The 23,129-nt window shown below is 43.4% G+C and overlaps 1 protein-coding gene across 4 annotated transcripts in view; it reads right to left on the bottom strand.

The window, feature by feature from the left end:
• ANKIB1 (ankyrin repeat and IBR domain containing 1) overlaps positions 1-23,129 on the bottom strand; it is a 142,538-nt gene that overhangs the window by 102,613 nt on the left and 16,796 nt on the right. The window contains exon 2 of one of the 4 annotated variants that reach the window (XM_008261743.4): positions 5,740-5,836. The exons of 2 other annotated variants lie outside the window; for them this stretch is intronic. The gene's annotated coding sequence lies outside the window, so the exon portion shown is untranslated. Of the gene's footprint in view, positions 1-782; positions 955-5,739; positions 5,837-23,129 lie in introns of those variants that run through there. One more of the 4 variants, XM_051853355.2, reaches the window with a different exon arrangement.

The raw sequence follows: 23,129 nt of genomic DNA on the forward strand, positions 1-23,129 counted from the left end.
AATCTATATCATATAGGCATGTAATACTGGGTTTATATTTCATTTCTTTGTGTGTGTGGGTACTTCTTATAGATGGTATCTTGGGGTAGGCATTTGGTAGGGAGAGTAAGATGCTACTTGTGTGTGCCTGGGTTCAAGTTTTGGTTCTGCTTCTGATTCCAGCTTCCTGCTAATGTGTACCCTGGGAAGTGGCAGGTGATGGCTCAAGTATTTGGGTGCCTATCACTCATGGGGGAGATTTGGACTGAGTTTCTGGGTCCTGGCTTTGGTCTGGTACAGCCCTGGCTGTTGTGGGCATTTGGAGAGTAAACCAGTGGATGGGAAATCTCTTTGAGTTTCTCTGCCATTGAAATAAGTAAAAACGAGTAAATATAAATGGTACCTAAAAAAAAAAAAAAATCAGACTTCAAGAGTTCATTTGCAGTATAGAGAAATACAATTAAATTTAGATTGACCTTGTGCTCTGCAAATTTGCTAAATTTCACTTATTAATTTTAGAAGTTTTTCTTTTCTCTTTTACAGATTCTGGGGGATTGTATACAGTAAACTCAAATTATCCGTAAATACAGGCAGTTTTAACAATTTTTGCTTAATTATTTATTTATTTATCTATTGATTTATTTATTTAAGAAGAAGCAGAAGGAAAATGAGTGCTCCCATTTGCTGATTTACTTCACAAATGCCCACAACAGCCAGGGCTGTCCCAGGCTGCAGCCTGGAGCTGGGAACTCCATTCTGCTCTCCTACATCGGTGGCAGGGGCCCAAGCACTTGAGCCATCACCTGCTGCCTCTGGGGTTGTACACTAGCAGGAAGCTGGAACAAGGTGTGATGTTGAACTTGAACCCAGGTACTCCAATACGGGGTGCAGGCATCCCAAGTGGCATCTTCACCACAAAGCCCAATGCTCTCCATTGCATGCTTCTTACTTCTTTTTCTTGCCTTACTGCATTAACTGGATGAATTTTAAAATTAGTGTGCAAAAGATTGAAGAGAAACAAGATATTTGCACAGACTCAAGGCTTTTCCCCTAAAATAGTTAATAATTATAAAGTAAAAAAATAGCAATTTTACTATGGGTGACAATATCTTAACCAGGTAATCAAAAGGTTAATACCATTGTAACATATGAAGGTTCTTCCAAAAGTTCATGGGAAATACACGTTATAAAATTATATATGGATTTCAAATATTTTTGCACCAAAATAAACTTATCTTTTAATTCCACTTTTTCACAAACTTTTTGACATAGTAACATCAATTATCACAACTTGATGCACTAAAAAAGGTACGTAAGGCATTCTCCTGAAAATTTACACATCTTTAAATATGACTATCTCAATTAATACCAGAAAATATCAGAAAGTCAAATTGAGAGACATACAGAATCACTGGCCAGTCCTCTGTGCAAGCAGTAGGCCATGAAAGGCAAGCAAAGATTGCACAAGTGGCCACTGATTAGCAAAGAGTAAGGCAACATGACAACCAAATGCCCAGTGGAATTCAGACTAAATTCCAGGGAGGAAAAGTGACATGAATGGAAAACTAGTGAATTTCATTCAAATATACCCGGTACAGTTGTCCCTTAGTATCACCTGGGGATTGGTGCCAGGACCCCTGAGAATACCAAAATCCACAGATGCTTGAGTCCCTTATATAAAATGGTATAATATTTTCATATAATTTATGTACATCCTAAATAATCTCTAGCATACTTATATCTAATGTAATGTAAACAGTTGCTATATTGTTTTTGTTAAGAAATAAATACCAGGAAAAAAGGGGTCTATATATGTTTAGCATGGATACAATCTTTTTAAAAAATATTTTTGGGGGCTGGCACTGTGGTGTAGCAGGTAAAGCCACCACCTGCAGTGCCGGCACCCCATATGGGTGCCGGTTTGTGTCCCAGCTGCTCCACTTCCAGTCCAGCTCTCTGCTATGGCCTGGGAAAGCAGTAGAAGATGGTCCAAGTCCTTAGGCCCCTGTACTCGCATGGGAGACCCAGAAGAAGCTCCTGGCCCCTGGCTTCGGACTGCTGCAGCTCCAGCCATTGCAGCCAATTGGGGAGTGAACCAGTGGATGGAAGACCTCTGTCTTTCTCTCTGCCTCTCCTCTCTCTGTGTAACTCTGACTTTCAAATAAATAAATCTTTATAAAAAATATTTTTGAACTTCAGCTGTTGAATTCAGGAAATGCAAAAATCCATGGATACACAGAGGAAACTATAGTCAACAACACTGTACCAATGTTAACTTCTTACTTCTCATAATTAAACTATGGTTTATAGACGATGATAACGACAGGGGAAATTGGGTGAGGGAAGACAAGAACCCTCTGTACCATTTCCCCAACTTTTCTAGAGATCAAGAAACTCAACAACAAAACAAACAACCCAGCTAAGAAATACACAAAGGACATAAACAGATATTTTTCTTTCTTTTTTCTTTTTTTGTTTTTTGACAGGCAGAGTTAGACAGTGAGAGAGAGAGACAGAGAGAAAGGTCTTCCTTTTCCATTGGTTCACCCCCGAATGGTCGCTGCGGCTGGCGCACCGCACTGATCCGATGGCAGGAGCCAGGTGCTTCTCCTGATCTCCCATGGGGTGCAGGGCCCAAGCACTTGGGCCATCCTCCACTGCACTCCCTGGCCACAGCAAAGAGCTGGCCTGGAAGAGGGGCAACTGGGACAGAATCCGGCGCCCGAACCCGGTGTGCCGGTGCCGCAGGTGGAGGATTAGCCTATTGAGCCGTGGCGCCGGCCAATAAACAGGCATTTTTCAAATGATGAAATACAACTGACCAAAAGACACATGAAAAAATGCTCAGGATCACCAGCTATCAGGGAAATGCAAATCAAAACCACAATGAAGTTTTACCTCATCCTAGTTAGAATGACTCTCATACAGAAATCAATAAACAACAAATGCTGGCAAAGATGTGGGAAAAAGTATACCTTAATACACTGTTGGTGGGAAGGTAAACTAGTACAGCCACTGTGGAAAACAGTATGTAGACTCCTCAGAAATCTGAAAACAGATCTACTGTATCACTCAGCCACCCCACTTCTGAAAATTTACCCAAAGGAAATGAAATCTGCATATTAAAGAGTTAACTGCTTTCCCATGTTTGTAGCAGCTTAATTCACAATTGCTAAGACATGGAATCAACACAGATGTCCATTAACTGATGACTGGATAAAGAAAATGTGCTATGCATATATACATGGAATAATACTCAGCCACAGAAAATAATGAAATCCTATATCCTACAACAAAATAGATGCAACTGGAAACCATGTTTAGTGAAGTAAGCCAATGCCAAAAAGACAGATATCATGTCTTCTTTGATACGTGGCAGTTAATACAGAATACAAAAAAGGTATAAGAATGAAAGCAGTATCTTATGATCTGATTGTTATTTATAGCCCTCGTGTACATTCCTGTGAAACAGTGGTCTTTCTACTTTTTACTTGTTCAACATTATGCTTAGTAGTGCATTAAGCCTGTGATTATAAAATAAATTGAAATTATGTTATTGCAAAAATTGAAAAAAAAAAGAAGGCCCAGTGCTGTGATATAGTAGGCTAAGCCTCCACCTGCAATGCTGGCATCCCATGTGGGCACCGGTTCATGTTTCAGCTGCTCCTCTTTCAATCCAGCTCTCTGCTATAGACTGGGAAAGCAGTAGAAGATGGCCCAAGTGCTTGGGCTCCTGCACCCATGAAGGAGACCTGGAAGAAGCTCCTGGCTCTTGGTTTTGGATCAGTGTAGCCCTGGCCATTGCACCCATTTGGGAGTGAACCAGCATATGTGTCGCTCCCCCTCTTCGTGGAGGAACGACACAGGACCCTGCGCTGTTCTTTCGTCTGCTCGGCCCTCCCCGGGTTTGCTGCTGGTTCTTCCCGGGTTGGCTGCTGTCCCTTCCACCTCCGTGGAAGGGCGGTTCCCCCTGGCCACTTTCCCCACTTCCGCAGGGGAGCGGCACACCGCCGGCCGGCTCTCTCGGGGGCTGCACAGATGTTCCCTTAGATGTTCCCCTTAGATGTTCCTGGTGCATGCCGTCTCTCTCCTCCTATATAGTCCTCTTCTACCAATCCCAACTCGGCTGCCCACACGCCGAGCACACTGCTCTCCTCCAATCAGGAGCAAGTCCTACAGTTTATTGGCTGAACTGGAGGCAGCTGTGTAGAAGCTGTTTTCTTCTCTCCCAGCGCCATATTGTGGGAGAGCAGATGCATAGAATAAGTCTTAATTCCAGTAACAGTATAGTCCGAGTTGCTCCCCACACATATGGAAGACCTCTTCATCTCTATAACTCTACCTCTCAAATAAATAAATAAATCTTTTAAAAGAAAGTTCTGAGGAATCTTTTATCTGAGGAATCTTATATCCCATCCATAAGGCTATATATCTCTGATTCCATAAAATACAACCCTTAATCTTTTTTTTTTTTTTTTTTTTTTTGACAGGCAGAGTGGACAGTGAGAGAGAGAGACAAAGAGAAAGGTCTTCCTTTTCCATTGGTTCACCCCCAAATGGTCGCTGCGGCCGGTACGCTGCGCTGATCTGAAGCCAGGAGCCAGGTGCCTCTCCCGGTCTCCCATGCGGGTGCAGGGCCCAAGCACTTGAGCCATCCTCCACTACACTCCCAGGTCACAGCAGAGAGCTGGCCTGGAAGAGGGGCAACCGGGACAGAATCCAGCGCCCCGACCGGAACTAGAAGCCGGTGTGCCGGCACCACAGGTGGATGATCAGCCTATTGAGCCGCAGTGCCAGCCACAACCCTTAATCTTAATTCTATTACTATCATGGATTTTAAAAATTTAAGCTGGGGCTGGTGCTGTGGAGTAGCAGGTAAAGCCACCACCTGCAGTACTGGCATCCTATATGGGTGCTGGTTCGAATCCCAGCTGCTCCACTTCCAATCCAGCTCTCTGCTATGACCTGGGAAAACAGTAGAGGATGGCCCAAGTCCTTGGACCTCTGCACCCGTGTGGGAGACCAGAAGATGCTGCTGGCTTCTCACTTTGGATGAGCGCAGCTCCAGCCGTGGCAGTCAATTGGGGAGTGAGCCAGAGGATGGAAGATCTCTTTTTCTCTTTGCCTCTCCTTCTCTCTGTGTAACTCTCACTTTCAAATAAATAAATAAATCTTTTAAAAAAATTTAAGCTATATGTTATAAGCAAAAAATAATCTGCTTTAGTGCAAATGCTAATTAACGCAACTGGAGGAACAATTTAAATCTCACAAATATGCAACTGAAATGTTAGTCACCAAAAACAAAACAAAGAACAAGAATGTAATTTATACTTACATTCACAAGAAAGCTGAAATTCTTGTAAGTATTGATTTTTAAATGTGAGTTATAATACATAAAGTCACAGGCATACAAAAGACTACATTTAAATCATCCCAGCCTGTCTTTCCAAATTTAACACTAAAAGGTTTTAAACATTCAGGGCTTATCGTTAGTATTCTGCTTTCCTTATTAGATTATGGGGAATTTATTTCATTGTTCTTGCCCAAGTCTTATGTCTCACTAAGAATGAAACTCGCAGTACCTCTAAGCAAGGTAAGGTTTAGTGCAGGGGTCAGTAAACTTTTTCTGTAAAGGGCCAGAAAGATAGGCAAAGTGGCTTTGTGAACCAGACAAGGGCACTTGAAGAAGTTCATAGAACATCCATATCCTGAAAAAACTATGCATGGATTTCAAAATTTTTTGCACCAAAGTTAACTTACCTTTAATTCTACTTTTACATGAAATTTCTGAAGTATTCTTGTGTGCTCTCTGAAGCAACAACTCTACTGTGCTGTTGTAGCTGGAAAGAGACAGCACCTAAAAGACCAAACATGGCTGTGTTCCAATACAATGTCATTTACAGAAATAGGCAGGGGGATCTGGCCCATGGGACAGTGTTTGCCAACCCTTGGTTTTGTAGAAGGGTAGCAGAGTAGAACAACTTGGGCTAGAATTCTACATCTCCTTCTCCTTATATTACACATCACTTAAGCTTTCTGCACCTCAATTTTCTCATCTGTAAAACAGGGGAAGGCTATCAACTGTTCAGGATTATCATGATTACATAGGAAATACACGTATTACAGTGCCCAGCACATAGTAGGTACTCAACAATTTGTCCTTCTCCTACTAAGAGCCACAAGCATTTGGTAAAGGGTTGGTCACTGACTTCCAGAACACTCATAATTCATTCCTTTTACAAGACAGCAAGACCTTAAGAAAACGCCATCATCTGCATGTTTTATAGCAAGAATGCTTCATAATTGGTAGCCTAGACTTTACCATTTATTAAGTTCTGACCTTTGGCAAATTAAAAACTGGTATTTTCAACTCTATTTTAAACAAAGAATAATCCCATTTTCATTACTTTTCTAGGTAACTGCCAATATTATCAAAGGTCTTGCCTATGTAACTATGCTTACAAATACTAAAGGAAAGGGGCACAGAATTGGTTAAGTACAAAGCAAGGAGTAGGAGACAGATCTCACACTGGTAGTATATGCCACACACACACACACACCCCCTCTGGCAGTGAGCAAAGAGACTAAGGTCTGAAATGTTGCTAAAAATGAAACCTGGTTTAAGATACTTGGAGTCCAGCCTGCCAAACTACATAATACATTGGAGGCAATCGTGGCTCTGCTCTTGGTGGCTTCCTGGAAGTTCTTGAATACCCACGGCGAACAGAAAGGCTTCTGAGAATTACAGGGTTCTGTGACAATGACCTGAGCTGAGAAACATCTTTTAACAAAGAAAGCAAGTTTTCTGTAGTATGAATTCCAGAATTAAAATCCACCTTTCTGTTATTTCCATATTTTAATATGGCAACATTCAAGATAAAATGATTACAGAAACAAAGAAGTTCTTATTATCATGATGGTAAGAAACTCCAATGGCAGTTTAGTGGCCTGAAGTTTCTCTGTAAGCAAGAAAAGGAGATATACCAACACATCCTGGCTCCTTTCGGATACCTTTTAGAGCTATAAAGCTTTCACGGTATAGAAAAGGATGCAGCAGTTGGGAAAGGAAGAAATGAAAACAGCTGCAAATGGCAGCAGCTGACTGCTTCTTTTCGCCAAACTGGTAAGGGAACACTGAGAATAGCTACCAAGAGGTCCGGAGGTGGAAGACTACGCAAACTTGTGATAATGCTACTGTACGAAACACACTTTGACTTTTCTATTTCTTATTAAAACCTAATTGTCCATAAGGATCACAGCTCTCCACAAAAGTACACTTTTCAGACAGCTCAAATTTTCTCTTGGGCAGTATTTTCATATGTTTGATTTTTCAACTACTTAAAATGTTGTGTATTATATCTTAACTCTCCCTTCACAACTATCATACAAATTTTGCATTCAGAAGTTCACAATAGGGACTGAAAAATAAACATTTCAGGGCCTAATGCTATAACGCTGCCAGCAAATAGTTGAATTCAACAGCTTTGGTATCTTTGGCTGTAATTTTTGAATGCTATATAGTCCTTATTTCAAAAACAAATGTACTAGAAAATGTTAAATTGCAAGTGTTTCTCTTGGAATTCAGAACCCAAGGTCTCTAAGTAACATTAGAGACACAGAGAAAAATTACTTACGCCCCACAAGGCAAACCCTTAGCCTCAATCATATATTTAGTTAAAGGAAAAAGATTATATACTGGAAGCTCAGAAATTTGTAATCAAATATTGTTATAAAAGAGAATCATTCATTTTTACTATCTGTAAGCAATATTAAATACTTGAAATTTTAAACAAGTAAGTTGTAATTGGAAGTTTTATGTTTACACTTCAGGGAACTGAATGCCTCCCAAACATCTCTCTAGTAATTATGTAGACACAAAATTCAGGACAAGCTTACAAAATCATATTCAAAGAGAACAATCCTCCTTCGAAAACTAATTAAAAAGAACAAATACAAATTTGCTACAATATAAAATTGTTTAAATTATCTCCACTGGAAGACTCCACTCCATCTGCCACCCACTGTGTTAGGGTCAGTGAGTCTTTCTGGCTTTGCAGTATCGTCCACTGTAAGGCACTCTATTAAAATTATTATTGCTATGGAAAAAAAATCTAAAAGTACTATATTTTCTCAGAGTATAAAACTATTTCACAGATAGGAGCTCTCACTTTTTCTTATTTATTGTTCTGATGAACTTAAGTTAAACTACATTTATTCAATATTATATTTCAGCCTCACTTTTCTGAGCATGGTCTATACTGTTATGTGGAAATGAGTGTTAACTCAGCGGGCTTGAGGCGCTATTCTTAGAGAGCTCTGTTTGAAATGCAACTGGACTATGCATGGCTGGTATCTGGGAATGCGGATTTCAGGAGAGTTCCCACCACCCCTTGAGTGGTTCAGTGTGTCCAAATTATTTGAACAAACAATGTGGTATATGCTTTGTAACACTTGCTTTCCTTCTGAGAATCTGGAAGTCTGGTACATGCTAATGAAGCAGGTGCCTATGTGATTAGCCTTCAGTAAAACCTTTGGGGACTGAGTCTACAGAGACTATTTCACACACATTGTCACAACTCAAAGCTGGAAGAATCAGGCAAATCTCGTGTGCCCCGATGAGGAGATGGCATTTGGAGGCTTGTGCCTGGTTTCTTCTGGGCCTGGATCCATGTGCTTTTTCCTCTTGCTAATTTTGCTTCCAATCCTTTTGTTGTAATGGGCTTTAGCTGTAGTTACAACTATACACTGAGTCCCTGTGAGTCCTCGAAGAGAATCACTGAACTTGGGGAGGTCCTGAGGGCCCCTAAAAACAGTGTTATCCAAAATAGGATTCACCAGGCCATCTAGAAAAAATATGGTGAAAACACTGATTGGGAAAAGAAGGGGTAAGGGGGTGGAGTATGACGAAAACTTAGGTGATGGAGAAACTATGGAGTGATCCCTAGAATCAGTGAGCCGCTTTCTGTTGTCAGAGATAAAGTTTTTCATGAAATTTGAAGATGACAGACCCAATGCCAGGAGAACTGACTTGCTGATTCAGCCCTTAGCCTTAGCTACACTGGCTACAGGTCTGGGACAGGAGAGCCAGGGTAGCACATCCTGGGTGATGTCTTTGTTTTTGTTTTGTTTTGTTTTGTTTATTTGTTTTTTCTTTTCTATAGATGGAAGGTAAAGGGCCAAACATTCCCAAAGGTGAGCTCTGGGTGAGTCAAAAATGTGAGAGGAGAAAAGATTAAATCAATACACAGGGGTAGAGTCGAGATTTATTTATCTGAAAGGTAAAGAGAGCGAGCGAGAGCGAGCAAGAGAGGGGGAGAGGGGGAGAGGGGGAGAGGGGGAGAGGGGGAGAGGGGGAGAGGGGAAGAGGGGGAGAGGGAAAGGGAGAGGGAGACAGAGAGATATATCTTCCAACTGTTTGTTCACTCCCCAAATGGCTGCAACAGCTGGAGCTGGGCTGACCTGAAGCCAGGATCTTCTCCCAGGTCTCCCACATTGGTGCAGAGGCCCAAGTACTTGGGCTATTCTCCACTGCTTTCCCAGGCACATTAGCAGGGAGCTGGACTGGAAGTGGAGCAGCCAGGACTCAAACCAGCGCCTACATGGGATGCCGGCACTGCAGGTGGCAGCTTTACCCACAATGCCACACTGCCAGCCCTAGAGTAAAGGTTTAGATACACTCTAAGAGAATAAAGGAGCAGGGTACCTTCCAATAATTTCTTTAGCCTGGTTGCTGTTCCACCAACCCTACTCCCCCTGCATTCTAGCCAGTGTAAACACCAACTTCTTACCCCCACTCTTATCCCCACATAAGTAATGTGCACCTATAAATGTGAAATTTACTGCTAATGATTTAAATAAATTTATAACGAGGAAAAAGGAGGAAAGTTTTTGCAAAATTTTTAAATGTTGTGGCTACGGTACCTGAATGTATGGAGTGGACATTAAACATCATATCTGTCGCTCCCCCATTCGCGGAGGAACGACACAGGACCCTGCGCTGTTCTTTTGTCTGCTCGGCCCTTCCCGGGTTTGCTGCTGGTCCTTCCCGGGTTGGCTGCCGACCCCTCCACCTCCGTGGAGGGGCGGCTCCCCCTGCCACTTTCCCCACTTCCGCGGGGGAGCGGCACACCGCCGGCCGGCTCTCTCGGGGGCTGCACAGGTGTTATTCGGATGTTCCCTTTAGATGTTCCTGGTGCATGTTGTCTCTCTCCTCCTTTATAGTCCTCTTCCACCAATCCCAACTCTGCTACCCACACGCCGAGTACGCTGCTCTCCTCCAATCAGGAGCAGGTCCTGCAGTTTATTGGTCGAACTGGAGGCAGCTGCGTAGAAGCTGTTTCCTCCTCTCCCAGCGCCATATTGTGGGAGAGCAGATGCATAGAATAAGCCTTAATTCCAGTAACTCAGTCCAGTCCGGGTTGCTCCCCACAATATCCTTAGAATTTCATAAATGCTACAGGGATCATGCCAATCAAGAAAAGCTGAGAAAAAAAATGTTAATGGCATAAAACTCCTTTGCTTACTCCTACTACTTTCTACAGATAAGCAAAGTGAAATTTAAACACTTGGAATATTAGAAACGGTAAGGCTCAGTAACTGGCCATTTTTGCCTGTTGCTGCCTCTGCAAAAGTGGAAACAACACAGAAAGAGAGGCAATCTCTAAATGTAGACCCGCTTTGAATTGTAAACTAGCTTTTAGTCACTAATGAGCTCTTATGAAATCATATGTCTGACTTTTACAGGCTGACTTTTCACCATGATGTGTGTATTTTTTTAGTGGGTCAATCTGGACTCTAAAATTGACAAGATAATGAGGGCTTAAGAACACCTTACTCGTCGGTTGGCCTTGTCTGGCCTGGCAGAGTCTTGGCTCTGCTGTTGCAAAGACTAGCTGTTATCTTTTTTGGGATTTGCAGATCCTAATTGCCTGGGCCTGACTCTAAGCTAAAATATGATACTGCCTGATATGGGCTGTTACAGCCACAGCATGAGTGCAGCTGAACAGAAAGTAGGCATTTAGGCTCAGTGAACACAACTTGGGCTCTGGGATTGCTGCAGATTTAGGACAACTCTCTGTGGGACCTGAACTATGGAAAGCATCAACGGATGCCAGCTGGACTCTTTGGGTCACATCCAAGCGCCCACAGAAAAAGGCTTATTCTCTAATGGGACAATCTAAAATTGGGCTACTGATTGACTACATTTTTGATACAGTGGCTAACTGCATTCCGAACTTGCGACTCTAGCCAAAAGCTCAAAGTTGGGGGAGGGTACACCACAAGGAATCTGACCTCCTTCAATCACTCCTAACAGACTAGATTCTCCTTACAGATACATTACTACTACTGTGTGCAAGCTAATGAATGGACTGGTAGCCCGACTCTACTTCCCTCACCATGCTCCTGGTACACACACCTTAGTGAGGCACACTGATTACTAAATGCAGCTTTCCCCACAAACGTATTTTTCTCCCTAGGCTGCTCACTAAATACCCGGCAGGAAAAAAAAGGGGGAAGAGGGGAGAAGTGTGACTTATATAAATCCATTAAGAAAATCATTGAAAATTCACAAGTTCTTCCCATCAACTCCTGAAAATACTGCAATATGCCTTTCCGGTCCAACTGAACCAAAATATTTTCTATAAAAAGCTTTTGTCTCTCTTGCACTTAACTTTTCTCGGTAAGAAGTTTGGTGACAACAGGAGACAACTGAAAAAGTATCCAGCTAAGATTGCTAAACTACATACAGACTTTCTAACAACAGCCGCAAAACAAACAAACAAACAAACAAAACAAAACAAAAAAAACAGCCCTGGCACCCAGGAAGGCAAAGGAAAGGGTATTAATGATCTTTGTCTAATATCAGAACTGCATTTGGAAGCGTAGTCCTCTCACCTAAGGAAATCTTCCAGTGCTGACTTTCCAAGTATCTGGAGCACTCCGAATTCAAAGTCACTGCTGGGGTCAGAGTCATGGCCTAGCAGATAAAGCTGCTGCCTGTGGCACCTGCACCTCAAATGTGAGCTGGTTCCAGACCCAGCTGCTCCTCTTCCCTTCAGCTCCCTGCTACTGAACCTGGGAAAGCAGCACAGGATGGCCCAAGTACTTAGGCCCCTGGACCCATATGGGAGACCCAGGAGAAGCTCCAGGCTTCAGCCTGGTCCAGCCCTGGCTGTTGCAGTTATTTGTGGAGTGAATCAACAGATATAAGATCTCATTTCCTCTCTAACTCTTTTAAATAAACAAAATCTAGCAAACCTAAGAAAACTGCTGGGTCTATGGCGATACCCAACAGCCGTGACCATGAGACAGCAGAGGGTGGTCCAGCTCCTGCACATCCACACAGAACAACTCTAGAAGTCATTCATACATGTGAGGCAGGGGAACTGGTTTCACAGAAACAAACGCTAAACTGAATGAACTTGGACTGCCCTGGGAAGTAACTCCAGGGCGGGAGACCCTGTTTGCTTGCACTGCCTAATATATGTCTTACTTGTGGTATCTTTTTTTTTTTTTTTTTTTTTGACAGGCAGAGTGGACAGTGAGAGAGAGAGAGACAGAGAGAAAGGTCTTCCTTTGCCATTGGTTCACCCTCCAATGGCCGCCGCGGCCAGCGCGATGCGACCGGCGCACCGCGCTGATCCGATGGCAGGAGCCAGGAGCCAGGTGCTTTTCCTGGTCTCCCATGGGGTGCAGGGCCCAAGCACCTGGGCCATCCTCCACTGCACTCTCGGGCCACAGCAGAGAGCTGGCCTGGAAGAGGGGCAACCGGGACAGAATCCGGTGTGCCGGCGCCGCTAGGCAGAGGATTAGCCTAGTGAGCCGCGGCGCCGGCCTTACTTGTGGTATCTTAACAATTAAAAATGGTTTCCCACACAGATGAAGGGCCAGATGGGGTTTGTGCCACACGTGTGAGCAGCTGGGACTGAGGTGAGAGGAGGCTGTGATTGTGCCCCTATTCGCGCGGGCCCCCACCTTTTTGAGCGCCCCGGAGATGGCAGGGGGTCTCACCAGGCTGGCCCTCATGGCCTCCCCCACCCCGCTCCGCCCTGGGAACTGAGCCTTGGGCATCAGAGGGCCACTAAACAGGGTGTCCAGGTGCCCTGCCCTGAGCGGAGGATTCCGCTCTCCCCACCCCCACCCCCTGCCTTCCTCCTCAGGATTCTTCCTCTCACATCCGGCTTCCCCCACCCACCCACAGAATTCCTACCCCAGCCCCTGCTTCCCTCCACAGACAGGACCCGCCCCAGCCCTGCTTCTCCCCTCAGGATTCCTCCTCACAGACCCTGCTTCCCACCGGGTAAAGCTGAGTCAGGACAGCCGCTGGGCAAAACACGGGAAGGGACTTCTTATGGGGGCTTGGCAGGATTTTATGGACTGGGGGCCCTGTAGCTCGTAATTTAAGCAAGTTAACCACTCCCCAATAAAAAATAATGGAAATTGCTTCCAAGAGTACTGCGAGTGCGGCTTCTGGAATTGTCCTTTCATGCGTTCCCTGAGGATGCTGCTTCTGCAGACGGCGCCCAGGCAGTTTTAGTGTGGACCCCAACTGGTACTATCGTTAAGTCTATTCTTTTACACCAGGTAGAGGAAGGAAGCAGAGGGAGCTCTTGTCAACCAGTAAAAGAAGACTTCAAAAAGTCTGTGGAGAATGGAATTTAAAGATTAAAAAAAAAAGATTTCTCAACATAAGTTCCATCAAGTTCAATGCAAGTTTGTCACTGTTGATACCAGTCATTTACTCTCTCCCTGAAGAATCAAGAGTCCTGGAATTTAACCACATCAATGCAGTCTTTTATTATATTACCAGCTGAGGAAACACAGGTGTTCTTTAGTTTTTTTAAGATTAAGGAACAAAATCAAAAGGAATCAAATCCTGTCAGAGGGATGCCTAGCGATTTCCCATGGAAACTCTGGCCAACCTGTCCTTGTCTGATAGGAGGAGCGCTGTCATGGAGAAGGAGGACTCTAGGGAAGCCTTCCTGTTGGTTTTTTTCTGCCAAAGCTTGAGTAACTTTCACCAACCAATCAGCAGATTCGATCATTCTTCGGCCCTCCAGAAACTCAACAAAGACAATGCTCTGCGCATCCTCAGACACTGCGGCCATGACCTCTGCTCCCCAGCAGCGTGCTTCTGCTGTGACCAGGTCACTTCCACCTGTTGGGAGCTGCAGCTCTGATTGTGCTTCGTCTTCAGGTTTGTACTGGAAACGCCACGTTTCATTTTCCGTCCCTATCCTTCAAATAAATGCTTCAGGACCTTGATCCTACTTGTTCCAGATTTCCATTGAAAGCTCTGCTTTTGTCTGCAGCTGACTGGGCACAACAGTTTTGGCACCCAGGCAGTAAAATCTGCACCACTTTAATTTTTTAGCCAGAATTTTAAGTTGAACCAGTTGAGATGTCTGTGGTGTTTCTGCCGTTAAGTCATCGTCAATGAGGGCTAGATACTGTTTCCTAATAAATGATGTGGGTTGTCTGCTGCTGTGGGCTTCATTGTCAACATCATCTGGTCCCTTCTTAAAATGAGTTACCCAATGGTAAACTTCTGATTTCTTTGGGAAATTGTCCCCATAAGCTTTATGTAAACCATCAGTGACTTCATTCTTCCTTCTAAGCTTCAGCATAAATTGGATATTTGTTCTTGCTTCAATTTTGGTTGAATTCATGTTGATTTGAAAGGGGCTTTTTCAAACTATTTTATCATTCTTAGTGCCTCAAACTAGATCCTGTTCAGACATAACAATTCACTAAGAGTTTATATTGGTGCAAAAAATGTTTGAGGCCAATATACAGTTTTTATAACATACACATTTTTCATGAATTATTTGAAGACCCCTCCCATGCATACTTTGGCCTAATCCCATTCCAGAGTGTTGCATCCCCTTAGCTTTATGTCCTTGTATTTTCAGCCATTTTTGCCAGGTTAATACACCTATGTGTTATTCTTGTAATTTAGGGTTGGATTAATTTTCATTGTGTAGGACTGCTCCTCACACTTGGCAATACTGTCTCTGCTCTATATCTAATAAATATCTCTAGTGCTTCCCAGATAGTGTTATAATTAGAAAAAAGGAAACATACAAGTATTTCCAGATATTCTGGTGGGATGGGCATAGGCAGCATCACCCCCAAACAAGAACAATAGTTTTAAAATATCTACATAAGGCCAGTGTTGCGGCATAATGCTGGCATCCCATATGGGCACTTTTTTGAGTTCCGGCTACTCCACTTGTGATCCAGCTCCCTGCTAACGCACCTGGGAAAGCAGTGGAAGATGGCCCAAGTCCTTGGGCCCCTGCAGCCATGTGGGAGACCCAGATGAAGCTCCTAGGTCCTGGCTTCAGATAGGCCCAGCTCCAGCTTTTGTGGCCATTTAAGGAGTGAACCAGTGGATGTTAGATCTCTTTCTCTCTCTTGATCCCTCTCTCTGTAACTCTGTCTTTCAAATTAAAAAAAAAAAAATCTGTCCTTGAATTATACTCCATAGTAATCATAGACAACAGAAAATTTATTCGGTACACTCCTGAAACCCCACTAAATGAAAACAATTAAAGAGAAAAGGATAAATGTACAAGGTCAAAAAGAGTAAGAGAAACCACAGCAGATGAAAGGCTTCAAAAAAATCTTTGAAAAGTATGTACTGATGCTGGTTTGAGTCCTGGCTGCTCCACTTCTGATCCAGCTCCCTAATAACGTGCCTGGGAATACAGCAGAAGATAGCTCTCACCCACGTGATCCGGAAGAAACTCCTGGCTCCTGGCTTGGGATCGGCCCAGCTCCCACAGTTGCAGCCATTTAGGGAATGAATCAGAGGATGGAAGACCCGTTCCCTGCCCCCTCCCCCCCATGTAACTCTACCTCTCAAATAAATAATAATTAAAAAAAAAAAACCTTAAAAAAACTTTAAAAACTGAGTGGTTTGGCCTAGTGGTTAAAATGTAGTTGGATACCTGCATTCCACCCTGGAGTACCTGGGTTCAAGTCCAGCTCCTGACTCTAGCTTCCTACTAATATGGCACTGGGAGGTAATGGTGATGGCACAGCCAGATCCCTAACACCCACATGAGTTAACATGGGTTAGGTTCCTGGCTCCTGGCTTTGGTCAGGCCTGGCCCAACCCAGCCTAGGTAACAATGGGCATTTGGGGAATGGGCAAGTAGACAGGAGTTCTTTCTAAGTAAATAAATATATTTACAAAATTATTTACAGTCACTTGGATATTAGGAATATAATGATAGCAATAGTTCAGGTGACAGAGGAAATATAAATTCTTGATTGGAAATAGAAAAATTTAATGGCCAAAATGCTGTCTGAAACATAAACCAATCTTTTTTTTCTTAAGATTTTATTTATTTGAGAGGTAGAGTTACAAACAGAAAGAGGGAGAGAAAGAAAGATCTTCCATCTGCTGGTTCACTCCCCAAATGGCCAAAACAGCTGGAGTTAGGCTAGTCCGAAGCCAGGAACCAGGAGCTTCTTCCGAGTCTCCCATGTGCTGGAGGGGCCCAGGCACTTGGGCCATCTTCTACTGTGTTCCCAGGCCATCAAAGAGAGCTGGATTGGAAAAGTAGAAGCTGGGACTAGAACCAGTGCCCATTTGGGATGCTAGTGCCACAGCACCAGCCCCATAAACCAATCTTTTATTATTATTATTTTATTTTTTTGACAGGCAGAGTGGACAGTGAGAGAGAGAGACAGAGAGAAAGGTCTTCCTTTGCCGTTGGTTCACCCTCCAATGGCCGCCGCGGCCGGCGCGCTGCGGCCGGCGCACCGCGCTGATCCGATGGCAGGAGCCAGGTACTTCTCCTGGTCTCCCATGGGGTGCAGGGCCCAAGCACTTGGGCCATCCTCCACTGCACTCCCGGGCCACAGCAGAGGGCTGGCCTGGAAGAGGGGCAACCGGGACAGAATCTGGCGCCCTGACCGGGACTAGCACCCAGTGTGCCGGCGCCGCAAGGCGGAGGGTTAGCCTAGTGAGCCGTGGCACCGGCCTAAACCAATCTTAAGTAGTCAATCTGTAAACGAGTTGTTTCCAAAGTGCTGTAAACCCCCAGTGCAACTGCACTGGTGTGGCTTTCCTCTCTGGCCAGAAGACCACTGTAATGAGCTCCAGCTACTCTCCCTGCCTTCACTCCCTCCTCCTTCAGGTTTCTAGACGTCATTTCTGTAACAACGATTCCCATCACTCAGGCAATGCAATTTTGGGTGACCCTGGAAAAGTTCCTGAACCATAAAAATGAAACTCATGGTAAGAAATCATGTCTTCTGTCTCTGGATGTTGTCGAAACAGAAAAGGAAAAGCTGAAAGTGGAGGACGGAAACATGCAAAGAACCCCAGTCCTTGATGACAGTACTGAATCACTAGGTTAACAACCCTTGAACCATCCTACCTGGATTCATCTTGTTGAGTAAGATTATAAATCTTTCTTACTGCTAATGGCATTTTGTGTGAGAAAACGAATTCCTCATTGTATATGCCTAGATAAGCTTCCTGTTATGTGAAGCATCCTAATTAATACCTACGTTTTCTTTCTTTCATAACTTCAACTTTCCTGGAATTGATAACCATATTTTTTGTTCCTATATACTTGCAATTTTTTTACAAGTAGGACTATCTGCCTTGGGCTTTCTAGCCTGGTAGTGCTGCACAGGCTCAGACCAAATCTTCCCTTTCTTGAGCCAGGCTCTCATTTTGCTGGAGCCTGTCCTCTAGTAGCTTACTGAGAAAGAGAACATAATAGAGGGAAGTGTTTTGTCCTTTCATTTCTTCAACCCTCTCAAGTTAGATGGTTGCTGGCAATTTTGAAGTAATAAGTTCACCACCTTATATTTAGTTATAGTTTTATTGTTGAGTGTCTTAACTCCTAATACATTTTATGCTACCTGTCTTGTTTTCTCTTAAACTTTCTCAGGATCTGTCTCCTTAGGGTATGCTTTTTTTCTTTTATAGTTATGTAAAATACATATCACAGCTAGTTCACCATTTCAACCATTTTTTGAGTTGTACGGGTCAGTGGCATCAAGTCCATTCGCAATGCTCTGCAACACCACCACCCCTCTCCATAACTTAACATTTTCTAGAACATCAAATCCCAACTCTTCACGTCCCCTTCACCCAGCCTCTAGCAACCACCATTCTTTCTTCTGTCTCTATAAAGTTGTGTGGTTCCGTACTTAATTCACTTTTCCCAATATGTGGATCCATCTCCATTCAGTTCCAGGACAAATTCTTTGATTATTTCTGGTTGTCCATTTAATTTCTCTGCCCTACCTTTCAGGAACTCCTATTATTTGGATAATAGAATACTGGCTAGAATCTTTAATTTCCCAATTTTTCTCTCATCTTTTATCTCCTCACCTTTTTGTTCTGCTTTCAAAGAACCTCATTAACGTTATCGTCCTTTAAAGTTCCTTAACTTCATCTACTAATTATTCTACAGAATTTAGATTCTAGCTATTACATTTTAGTTTCCTTAGCTCTTTTTGTCGCTGTGGCTCCTAATTCTACAATAGTCTATATTTGCACTGTGGATGTAACATCTCATGTCTAAGAAGACATTAAACACTCTTTATTTGAAAAATTATTTTGTTTATCTAAAAGGTGGGGACCCCGTCCTCAAGCGCAGGCTGAAGTTGGAGGCACCCCCATCCCCAAGCCTAGGATCTGGCCTTGGAGCAGAGCCTCTGCCCCCAGACCCCTCCTCCAGCCCCGAGCAGAGTCCACCCTCCCCAGCCACAGACCAAAGAGGCGGTGGCCCCAACCCCTGATCCCCTCCTCTCCTGCTGCATGAGATTATTTAATTAAAAAACTCAAAGAAAAAAAAAAAGGTGGGGAAGAGAGGAAAAGGGAGAGAGGGAGAGAGGTGGAGGGAGAATGAGAGAGAAAGAAAGAGAGGTTGATCTTCCATCTGTTAGTTCACTCCTCATATGCCCACAAGAGCTGGGCTGGGCCAAGCCGACATCAGGAGCTGGAAAACTCACTCCAGGTCTCCCATGTGGGTGGCCAGGACCCATGTACTTGGGTCATCACTTGCTGCTTCACAACGTGCACATTAGCAGGAAGCTGCAATTGGAAGCAGAGCCGGGACTCAAACCCAGGTACTCTGATACCAGATGCAGGTGTTGTAATTACCACCCTAACCGCTGTGACAAACCCCTGACACTAAATAGTCTTTTAAAGAAATTTTCTAGGTTCAGCATAGAGATGTCATGTCTCCCTAAATTGATCTATAGATTTATTACAATTACAATAAAACTCTTAGCATGAATTTTTACAGATATATATATATTTTTTTACAAATTCAAAGTTTGCATGGAAAGGAAAAAGGAATTGAAGTAACTCCTCAAACTATTTGTTTACTGATTTGTTTGAAAGGCAATGTTAATGAGAAAGAGAGAGAGAGAGAGAGAGGGAGGGAAGGAGGGAGGGAGGGAATCTTCCATCCACTGGTTCACTTCCCAAATGGCTGTAACGATCAGGGCTGAGCCAGGCTGAAGACAGCCAGGGATTCCATTTGAGTCTCCCACACGGATGGCAGCGGCCCAAGTACTTGAGTCATCTTCTGCTGCTTTCCCTGGTACATTAGCAGGGAGCTGGATCACAAATGGAGCAGCTGGGGCCGGCGCTGTGGCTCACTTGGTTAATCCTCCACCTGAGGTGCTGGCATCCCATATGGGCACCAGGGTCTAGTCCTGGCTGCTCCTCTTCCAGTCCAGCTCTCTGCTGTGGCCAAGGAAGGCAGTGGAGGATGGCCCAAGTGCTTGGGCCCTGCACCCGCATGGGAGACCGGGAAGAAGCACGTGGCTCCAAGCTTCAGATCGGCAAAGTTCCAGCCGTAGCGGCCATTTCGGGGGTGAACTAACGGAAGGAAGACCTTTCTCTCTGTCTCTCTCTCTCACTGTCTAACTCTATCTGTCAAACAAAACAAAACAAAACAAAACAAAAATAATGGAGCAGCTGGAGTTCTGGAACTGGGACTTAAATGGATGTTAGTGCTCCAGGTATCAGCTTAATCCACTGCACCTCTACCCCAGCCCCAACACTTTCTGGTTTTTAAATGGAATTCTCTTTATTAGATTTATCTGAAAGGCAGAGACAGAGAGATCTTCCACCTGCTGGTTTTCTCTCCAAATGCCTGTGACAGCCAAGGCTCAGCCAGGCTGCAGTCAGGAGCCTGAAATTCCATCCAAGTCTACCACGTGGGTGGCAGAGACCCAACTACCTGAACCACCACCTGCTGCTCCTTGGAGTATACATTAGCGGGAGGCTGGAATCAGAAGTGGAGCCAGGATTTGAACCCAGGAACTCCGATATGGGACATGGCATCTTGGTTGCTGCATCAAGCACCCACCATACTAATCCAATTTTCTAAAAGAATAAAGTGGAAGGAAACAAACTAATTGGTTTAGGACTTACTCTAAATCTAAAATAATTAAGACAATGTGGTACTGGCAAAGGAATAGAAAAAAGTTTACGAAACTCAGAAATACACCCATACAAGCATAGTCAATTTTTAATAAAGATCCAAAAGCAATTCAATCAAGCGTGGATAGTGTTTTCAACAAATAGGGCTGTAACTTCTGGGTATCCATGTGCAAAAAAAAAAAAAAAAAAATTAATTAACCATGACAAAGATGCAAGGATAAAAAAGTAACACACAAATTAACTAAAAGTTAACTAAGTCTTAAAGTAAAGATTGAAACATAAAGCTTCTGGAGGAGGAAGAGTTAGGAAAAAATTCTCAGGACCTGGGATTAGGCAAAGAGTAATTCTTATCAGGACATCAAAACGTAATCTATAAAAAACAAGAGATAAATTGGACTTCATCAAAATTACAAACCATTACTCTACAACAGATACTTTTTTTAAGAGAATGAAATAACAGGCTACTGATTGGGAGAACATATTTGCAAATCACACATTCAAAAAAGCAAATACACAACTTGTGTGAATCTCAAAGGCAGTATGCTGAATGAAAGAAATCAGTGTCAAGGGGATATATCCTATATGCTTCCATATATATGATATTCTCCAGAAGACAAAACTTTAGTGATGAAAAACAGATCAGCACTTGCCAAGGGATAGGGGTAGGAGAGGGTATGACCATAAAGGGACAGGACAAGGGAGCTTTTTGGGGATGACAAAATTATTCTGTATTCTGATTACAATAGTGATTACACCAACCTTCATGAGCACTACAATTTTAAGACAGTATGCTAAAATAATTAATTTTACTACACAGTAATTTTAAAAATAACATTTAAAAGTCTTCTTCTGGTCCCTGAATTATCAAAAGCTCATCTGGGTCTCCCATATGATACATCAGTTATTTGTTTGTTTCAGCCTCTATCATTGCACAGAAGTTCCTCACTATTGGCTCACTATTCACAGCGAAGAGTAAAGCACTGGAAACTGTACTATGGACAGTCAGTCAAGAAGAGATAGTCAAATGCTTGCAAACATGGAGAAGGAAGAGATACAATGCCAATGTTCCCAGTATATTTTGGTTGATGCTTGGAAGCAATTAACAAATCAATTTCCTCTAGGTTTGTTCAGAATAAAGTCAGAATAATTTTTGTCCATACTAGGGTTATAAGGTCTCCAAGTAATGTTGGTTAACAGAAGAGCTTTCCCAAAAAAATCCCATATTTATATATTCATCAGAAACTCAGATGATGTTATTGAGCTATCACTATGTGTCAAACCAGCCAAGCTAACAAAGACACTTTTCTATGCGGTTCTTCTTTTCTCTTACTGAAGGGAGCATACACAAGACAATACGAAGACATTTTTCTATGGCCTTCTACTTCCTTTTTCTAATTTAAATAAAAGATCATTTCAGATCACAAGCATATCTGATGTTAGCCAAATTCTTCTACTACTAAATAAGTACAGCCCTCAATCTACGGAAACTGGTGTAGAATCAGGAGATTTTATTACCTCTCAATGCTATCCCACTCTTTCAATCTAAGAAACAGGGTAAGATATGCTAACAGAAAAGATTTCAGAAGAGCCCTATCTTAGAGGCACTGCACAACACTTTCAACTGTAAGAAAAAAGACACAATTTCTCATGTTCTTTGTATTGTATTTAAAGTTAAACACTAGGAACAGTAAGGAAACTATGGCCCACTGTCAGGCCTGCAAAATTATCTTCTTATGAGGAATAATCTATACCTTAGAGTACTGCCCTCCCTAACTTTACCACAAGCTGCTCTAATCATGCAGGGTTTTTCTCCTTTAAGTCCCTTGAACAAAACTTATAAAACAAAAACTTAATGTACTGTAAAGGAGGCAAAGACACAAGGGCACAGTCCATTGCATCAGTGTTGCTAATAAGTCAAAGGACACCAGAGAACGGTGGAGACAAATTCTAAAAGATGCGCTTGCACAACATGATTGCCTCAGTTTTAATTCACCGATTTTGCAAAAGACAATCACTCTCCTTTAAAGATCAAAGGACTGCAAGTGCCCTCCCCCATTACACCACAATGTTTTCTCCTTTACCCGCAGCTGTCCCACTCCTCCTCTAACACAGCAATCCGGTTTTTCTGGCGAGATTCCCTTTAGACCACAGGCAAGACATGGTTTAGTAAGGGTGGTTCCATGTGAGGGGTTCAGCAATTCAATGGAGTACAGAAGTTTTTCTCAAAAAATGGTGTGGTTGCCGGCGCCGCGGCTCACTAGGCTAATCCTCCGCCTAGCGGCGCTGGCATACCGGGTTCTAGTCCCGGTCGGGGCGCCGGATTCTGTCCCGGTTGCCCCTCTTCCAGGCCAGCTCTCTGCTGTGGCCAGGGAGTGCAGTGGAGGATGGCCCAAGTGCTTGGGCCCTGCACCCCATGGGAGACCAGGAGAAGCACCTGGCTCCTGCCATCGGATCGGCGTGGCGGCGGCCATTGGAGGGTGAACCAACGGCAAAAAGGAAGACCTTTCTCTCTGTCTCTCTCTCACTGTCCACTCTGTCAAAAAAAAAAAAAAAAAAAAAAAAAAAAAAAAAAAAAGTGTGAAAAGTGTGGTAACAACTAGACATCTACCTGTTAAAACAACAAAAATAGTCTCTAACCTTCCCTTCCTTGACCTGTTTTCTCAAACCCCACCTTTGTCTCAAGAACACACAGAAACACACAGGGAACCCCTTTGTCCTCCAT

This window comes from Oryctolagus cuniculus, chromosome 16, assembly GCF_964237555.1.
Source record: "Oryctolagus cuniculus chromosome 16, mOryCun1.1, whole genome shotgun sequence".
Taxonomy (NCBI): Eukaryota; Metazoa; Chordata; class Mammalia; order Lagomorpha; family Leporidae; genus Oryctolagus; species Oryctolagus cuniculus.